The sequence below is a fragment of the Triticum dicoccoides genome, chromosome 5A (genome assembly GCF_002162155.2).
Source record: "Triticum dicoccoides isolate Atlit2015 ecotype Zavitan chromosome 5A, WEW_v2.0, whole genome shotgun sequence".
Lineage (NCBI taxonomy): Eukaryota > Viridiplantae > Streptophyta > Magnoliopsida > Poales > Poaceae > Triticum > Triticum dicoccoides.
This window is the reverse complement of record NC_041388.1, coordinates 425,482,880-425,490,876: the sequence shown is the minus strand read 5'-3', so window position 1 is coordinate 425,490,876 and position 7,997 is coordinate 425,482,880.

The window sequence follows — 7,997 nt, the reverse complement described above, 5'->3', positions numbered from 1 at the left end:
GGGGCGGGTTCATTTCCACCCATTCGCCCCCTCCACTCCCCAGGAAGCCTCTAGCGCCGCCGCCGTCGCCTCCACTCATCGGAGCTCCTCCAGGCTTCACCGGGGTTCCTCCTCCGTGGATCTGCATCCAGATGGGGTCCTCCTCCGGTTCGTCTTGTCCCCTTGATCTATCTCCTTGAGTTCCTTTCTTTTGTTCTAGCTTTAGGGTTTCTTTGCTCCCTAGATTTGTTTGGCCTCAACTAGCTTGTATATAAGTCTAGTGCTTAGATCCGCTGGTCCCTCTACTACACCCACTCCCGGAGTTCATTCTGGTAGTGGCTGTCGCTGGGAGACCCCCGTGTCCACGAGGTGTTTGACCCCTGTGTGCACGGGGCCCCATGCCCACGGTCCTGTACCGTGCGCACGGGCCCCCGTGCCCATGGGGTCTAAACCCCCATGCACACGGGCTATCCAGGAACTTTTGCCTAGATTTTTGTCTATCTCCTTGCCATTCATCTTGCACTTGTACTCATTTGTGTCTCGTGCTTTCTGTTGTTGGGTGTTTGCGTGTGTTTCAGCTCCGCTGACAAGAGGTCTGAGCTTCGTCGCAAGCGTGCAAAAGGAGGATCAAAGGACTTCACCATTGCTCGTCGTCAGCCGTCTGAAGGCATGGGTCAGGGGTCTGGGTCAGGTCAGGGCCGTGCTCGCCGTGCAGCCTCAAAGCGGCCCATTGTTGAGGCTTCCGATGATTCTGAGGAAGAGTATGACTCACAATATGATGAGATAGAAGAAGAAGATGATCGTGGTGAGGAAGATGAAGAAGAGGAAGAGGAGTCTAGTCCGGAGCAAGCCATTCCGGGCAGGCGTGACCTCCGAAATATGCCTCTTGTCAAGTGGACCAAGCCAGAGATCTCGGCTGAGAGACAGAGCCATCCGTATGTTAAGGCCACGAGTATGGGAATGGATCCCCGTTTCAAGAATGGGTGTCAGTGTCAAAACCGGCGGATCTTGGGTAGGGGGTCCCGAACTGTGCGTCTAGGCCGGATGGTAACATGAGGCAAGGGACACGAAGTTTTACCCAGGTTCGGGCCCTCTCGATGGAGGTAAAACCCTACGTCCTGCTTGATTAATATTGATGATATGGGTAGTACAAGAGTAGATCTACCACGAGATGAGAGAGGCTAAACCCTAGAAGCTAGCCTATAGTATGATTGTTGTTCTGTATGTTGTCCTACGGACTAAAACCCTCCGGTTTATATAGACACCGGAGAGGGTTAGGGTTACACAAAGTCGGTTACAATGGTAGGAGATCTACATATCCGTATCGCCAAGCTTGCCTTCCATGACAAGGAAAGTCCCTTCCGAACATGGGACGAAGTCTTCAATCTTGTATCTTCATAGTCCAGGAGTCCGACTGAAGGTATAGTCCGGCCATCCGGACACCCCCTAATCCAGGACTCCCTCAGTAGCCCCTGAACCAGGCTTCAATGACGACGAGTCCGGCGCAGATTGTCTTCGGCATTGCAAGGCGGGTTCCTCCTCCAAGTACTTCATAGAAGATTTTGAACACAAAGATAGTGTCTGGCTCTGCAAAATAAGTTTCCACATATTTCCATAGAGAGAATAATATTTACACAAATCTAATCTGCTGACGTATTTCGTAGTGTGACACACCATGGCCAAGGCTTTATCCGAATCGTTTTATTATCCCACCTCAGCGCGTCATGCGAGGCGGTTTCCTTGGCACGTCTTGTTAAAGCAGAGATCGTGTCCCCTTATTCCGGGATTCTCATTAATACGGGCGTGGGTAACCCAACCGCGCCATTGATTACGGCGCTTGGAGATAAGCGAGTTTTACCAGGCCGGTGGGGACACATAGTTGCGTCCACCCATATAATGGGATAAGGATCCACCTTTTTACCTATGCCTTCTTCTTCATTTGCCTATCCATTTTCGCGCACTCGAGCTCCAGCGCCCAAGTCTGCACTCCCCACCTCAACCTTCTCCAGACATGTCCGGAGCGGGAGGCAAGTGGATGGTCTCCTCCGTCACAGAGGGACACATCAAAAAACTGAGGATGGCCGAATACTTGTCTAACGACATCGCACACCGGCTTCCCGAAGAGGGGCAGCTCCTCCCCACCCCAAGGCCCCATGAGAGGTAGTATTCCTTCCCCACTTCCTCCGGGGATTGGGCTTTCCTATCCACCTATTCGTCCGGGACTCATGTTCTACTATGGCCTGGATTTCCATGATCTGGCCCCGAACTTCATCCTCAACATCTCGGCGTTTATCGTCGTGTGCGAGGCTTTCCTCTGCATCCGCCCCCATTTCGGCCTATGGCTCAAGACTTTCAACGTCAAGCCGAAGGTGGTGCGCGGCAACCAGGCAGAGTGCGGAGGCGCCATGGTGGGCAAGATGCCCAACGTCTTATGGCTCGAGGGATCCTATGTGGAGACCCTGAAGGGGTGGAAATCAGGGTGGTTTTACATCACCGAGCCGCACGACCCTGAGTGGGTCGCAGCCCCCGAGTTCTGGTCCGGACCCCCAACGTGGCTCACGTCCTGGAAAGAGACGGGCCTGTCGTGGGGCAGCAAAGGAGAGGTGACTGGACTGCAAACATGCATCCAAACCCTGGTGGACAAGCAGCTCAAGCTTGTCAACGTAGTCCAGGTTATGCTCATCCACCGAATCCTCCCGTGTCAACAACGGGCCTTCAATCTATGGGAGTTCAACCTGGCGCAACACCGAACTATGAGCAGGCTCTTCGACACGACGTACGAAGATGCCTGGAAGGTTCTTTTCAAGGGCGCAGAGGCTCCCGCATCCGCTACCGAGGATCGCGGATTCAGCACGCAGCGTCACGCTAGCGCGGTAAGTTGTTTGTACCTTTTACAGGGTATTAGTTTTTCATAGTTTAACTCTATGCGGGATCTAAGCTCCCTTACCTTTGACAGGTTTGGCAGGCGAAGTCCGGACAGATCGACTGTCCGGCTCCTTTGCCCGAAGACCCAGCCAATGCCCGCTTGGCGAAGCTGCTGGTTCCGGCGGCCCATGTGGTGCCGGAGAAGAAGGCCACGAAGAAGGCCACGGGGACTCGAAAGAGTGCCCGCCGCCAGGAGGTGTCGGGTTCATCATTCGACGACTCCAAGGCGCATTCCTTCCGTGAAGACGAGGAGGAGGAAGAAGAGACCTCTCCCCCCCAGCGGGAGGAGAGAACAAAAGGAAGGCCGCCCTCACTAGGGAGGCCGAAGGGTCCAAGAAGGGGAGAACCCTTCCCCCGGACTACTCCACCGACGCCGACGACGGCGGAGAGGAGTGGCCGCTCAGGGCCAAGCCCCTGGCGAAATCGTAAGTATCCGGATACCAGAGTAATTCATAGTATTCCTTTATTGCACAGCTTCCCTTATGTCGAATATGATTATGCAGCCCACCCAAAGACCGGCTCGACATGTCGTCGAGCGGTTCACTGGACTTGTCGGATGTGAACTCGCTTCCGGCGGCTACCTCCCCCCGCCCTACGGACGACGCCGAAGTGTTGTCCCAACAGGTTCCCAACCAAGAGGAGGTGGTCCTGGAGGCGCCGCAAGGCGACCTCCCGGACTCCAGGAGTAAAGGGGATAAAACCCCCCAGGGCTCCAAGTCCGGCTCTAGGCTGGACACCGCTCAGGAACCTTCAAAGGTTCCAGAGTCTGGCAGGCGACCTCCTTCCAAGAGGAGCAAGCCCACCGTGCCGGTGACCCCCGTCCAACTGGAGGCGCCGGACAATCTGTTGGAGGTGCTCAAAGGCGCCTCCATCGACGAGGAGCACCGCACCATTTTGAGTGTGGTGGTCCAGAAGGTTCAGTCCGCCAAGAGCGGACTGACTGAAGCTTGTACTAGCCTTTTAACAGGCTTTGAGGTACGTAAAGAATGTGTAAATAATATTACCGTATAGACAGTAGCCCCTGATGCTTTGTTTGGCGTTCGAGAAGAAAAGCCGAATAGAGGATCAAGTAAAATTCGCAGGAGTCTAACAAAAAGGAGTCAATATGCGTATGCAGGCTTCTCTACTGGCGTCCACCGCACTGACTACGGAAGTGGACATGCTAAAGCAGAACCTCGAGCAGTCCGAGCAAGAGCTCGGGCGTGCCAAGAAGCAGCTCGAGGACAATGAAGGTAAGAAATTCCTTGTTTAAATATATATAAAAAGTGCAATTGCAAAAAATGACAGGATTATCGTGGCTATTGTAGGGGCCACGGCTGAGGTGGCGACCCTTAAGCAAGCGCTGCTCGAGGCCGAGAATAGGGCGGCCACGGAGCGCACCGAGCAGGAGAAGTATGAGGCCCAGATTGGCAAGGTGCAGCAAGAGCTCCAGGCTCTTGTGAAAAAACATGAGAGTTTGGAGCTTGACTCAAAGAGGCGAGTGTCCGAGCTCGCGGCGGCTATTAAAAACGCCAAGTCTGCCAAGGCCGAATCCCAGAAGGCCCTCCAGGAGTTGGATGCAGTGAAAAAGATAGCGGCGGGTAAGGCATTCTTTATGCAAAGCAAACACGTAAACATGAGTTACTTGTTACTTACCCGAATCCGGAGCTCTCCAGGGGCATTCACAGATCTTCCCCGTAGCGTGTCTGATGCCGCCGCATTCTATCGAGCCGAGGAGGACAACTCAATAGAGAAGGTGTTCTGGTCCCAGTATGCTGAGGCCGGACACCCCGTGCCCCTGAGCGACCAGCTGAAGCAACTGGTCGAGCTCCACAAGGCGGCGAACAGGCCATGAAGGGCCTCATAGTTCGGCTGTGGCCTGGAGAGGCTCTGCCTGGGAGATATTTCGGGCTGGTGCGGCGGCTGGTGGGGGCCTGTCCGAGGCTCGAAGTCATCAAGCGCTCCGTCTGCATTGAAGGTGCCCGTAGGGCCTATCGGCGTTCTGGGAATGGGGGTCCCCAGACTTGCCTGCCTGCGGTCTGCGGCGTGGCTCAAAAGGGGGCCCAGCGCGGCCCATCTTCATCAACGCAGACCCAAGACCCTCGCGAGGGGCCAAGCCTTGCGGGGCGGACGACACGGAGCTTCCTCAGGCATGGCCTCATCAGGCTGGCTCGCGAGGAGGTGGAGAGATCAAGGCGGGGTACCTCACGAGGTGCCCGTGACGCAAGCCATGACGACCAAGGGTGCCAGGCGGGCGCCAGCCCGCCCAGTGTCCTCCTTTCCTCTTTGGTGCAAAGGGAGCAAGCGCAGGCGAGAGCATCAAGCAAAGGCACCCGTTTTGGTGCAACGAGACCAAGACTAGTCCAACGGCAGGGAGGAAGTCATTGTGGAGCCCAAGCCAGCGTCACCACCAGATCCTTTGGCAGGCGAGGACCAACTTTAGTCAGGACAAGTGTACCAGATGTTCCCCTTCAAAATGGCCAATTGTTGGCGCCCTTCCCGCTCAATATTTGGGAAGAGGCCCAAGGCCTTTGCCTATAAATAGGACTAGCCACACCTAGGGTAGAGGGGATCGAGAATCGGCCAACCCAGAAACAAGCTAGGATCGGGTCGCGATCAAGAAGGGAGGATCTAGAATCGGCCAACCTAGAAACAAGATCGGATCGAAATCGGAGAGAGAATCGAGAAGAGAGAGAGAGAAGGGTGATTGAACTCCTCCCAGCAGTTCATCGCCCCAGCCAAGAACAGACCCTCGCGAGGCTGTTCTTCCTTGTATTGCTCATCATCATCAGCCCAAGAGGCAATCCACCACACCACACACTAGAGTAGGGTATTACACCACAACGGTGGCCCGAACCAGTATAAACTCCGTGTCTCTTGTGATGTTCTTTCCATAGCATAGATCTTAGCGCGGCGGTGGGGCGCAGGCAGGTAGAAGGCGAAATCTCCGTGCGCACCCCAGTGTTCGAACCTCAAGGGTCTGCCGGAACCCGAAATCCGACATTTGGCGCGCCAGGTAGGGGTGCGCCAGAATTCGTCTTCCACCACCCTGTTCTCCTCCGACCATCACGTCCATGTCTGACGCTTGTCGGGCCCGCGCCGAGTGCCGGGCCGCTCTCGCTTCCCGCGTCGCCCAGACGGCTCCTGTCGGCGGGCGTCCTTGCCGTTTCCCGTCACCTACCATCAACGCCGCCACCGGCCCGGCGGTGGACGAGCAGCAAGCATCGTCTCAGCATCCGTCCGTGTGGCAAGACGGCCGCACCGCTACTCCCTCGCTCACCCCAGCTGGTTCTTCATCCCGCGCGCTCCGCGCACCCATGGAGGCTCGACCTGCGCTCATCGCGGCAAACGAGCTCCTGCGCTACCGTCCCGTCGACGACGTCTACGAAGAATGGCTCGACCGCGTTGCCGAGCTCGTCGGCGCCACAGGGGGCTCTCCTGCGCTGTCCATTCCGCTGCACCGCACCCCACCCCGCGCGGGCGACGAAGCTCCGGGGGCGCCCCAGCCACCTCCTCCTCAAGAAGGCGCCATGGCTCCAAGGCGCGTGGCCCCTGGGCGGAACCCGCTCCGTCAGGTGCCAGCGCGGCAAGAGCAGAGCTTCCAAGAAGTCCCTCGCCCGCGAGAAGCTGCCCGGGCGCTCCCTGCTCCAGCACGTCGCGACCATGCTCCTACTCCCACACGTCAAGACCCCGCGCTGCTCCCAGCTGCAGCGCGTGGGGACATGCAAGACCAAGCTCTCCGTCACCCAAGGCCTCCCGTGGCCATAGCAGGCTACCGTGCCTTTACCATCGAGCTACGCAGCGTCGCGTGGCCCGGCAAGTTCAAGCCAGACCTGCCTCCTCGTTACGACAGCACGGCCGACCCTGCGGAATTCCACCAGCTCTATGAGCTGGGCATCGGAACTGCCAATGGAGACGAGAAGGTCATGGTGAACTAGTTTCCCATGGCGCTCAAGGACAGGGCCCGCACCTGGCTCCTGAACCTGGCGCCAGGCACGATCTCCTCTTGGGACGAGATGCGCACCCGCTTCATCGCCAACTTCCAAGGTACTCGCGACAGGCCACCCGCCGAGAGCGACATGCGCCGCATCAAGCAACAACCTAGAGAGACCCTGCAGAAGTACATCCAGCGCTTCAACAACGCATGCCTCAAGATTCCCAAGGTGACCGAGGAGGCCATCATCTCAGCCTTCTCCGACGGCGTGCGCGATGTCAAGATGAAGGAGGAGCTGGCGATGCATGAAGACCTGTGCACTTCCTTGGAGTTGTTCAACTTGGCAACCAAGTGCGCCAGGGCTGAGGAAGGGCATCTCTCCCTCCTCTAGCTGCCTGCCTGTAACACCCCGGATGTAACTTTCCCAAATTGTACTCCAACTCTTGCCGTTTCTGGCGTTAAGTTATTTTATTTTCTCGGGTTTGGGTCTTTGTCTCGTGTGTTTTTTTTATCGTTGTCATGCATCTCATACCATGTCATCATGTGCATTGCATTTGCATACGTGTTCATCTCATGCATTCGAGCATTTTCCCCGTTGTCGGTTTTGCATTCCGGTGCTTCATTCTCCTCCGGTGGTCATTTCTAGCTTTCTTTCATGTGTGGGGTTTAAACATTTCTGGATTGGACCGATACTTGCCAAGAGGCCTTGGTTTACTACCGGTAGACCGCCTGTCAAGTTTCGTACCATTTGGACTTCGTTTGATACTCCAACGGTTAACCGAGGGACCAAAAATGCCTCATGTGTGTTGTAGCCCAACACCCCTCCAATTTGGCACAAAACCCACCTAAACCTGCTCCATCATCTAGAGCGTTCGATCACGATCGCGTGGCCGAAAACCGCACCTCATTTGGACTCTCCTAGCTCCCTCTACCTCTATTTAAAGACCCCACTCGAAATCACGGACGAAACCCTAGATCCACCCTCATCATGCGCCGCCGGACACTTGCCCCGCCGACGGACACGTCCGGCCTGCCCCCGCCGCCGCCACATGGCATCGCGCCATTGGTCCATGCCGCCGCCCCAGTTCGTCGCCGCCGCCGGCCCGGGAGGCCCAGATCGGGCCCCCGAGGCCCATCCGCCGCCGAGCCGCCGCCACCCGCCTCCTCGCGCCCGCGGCCG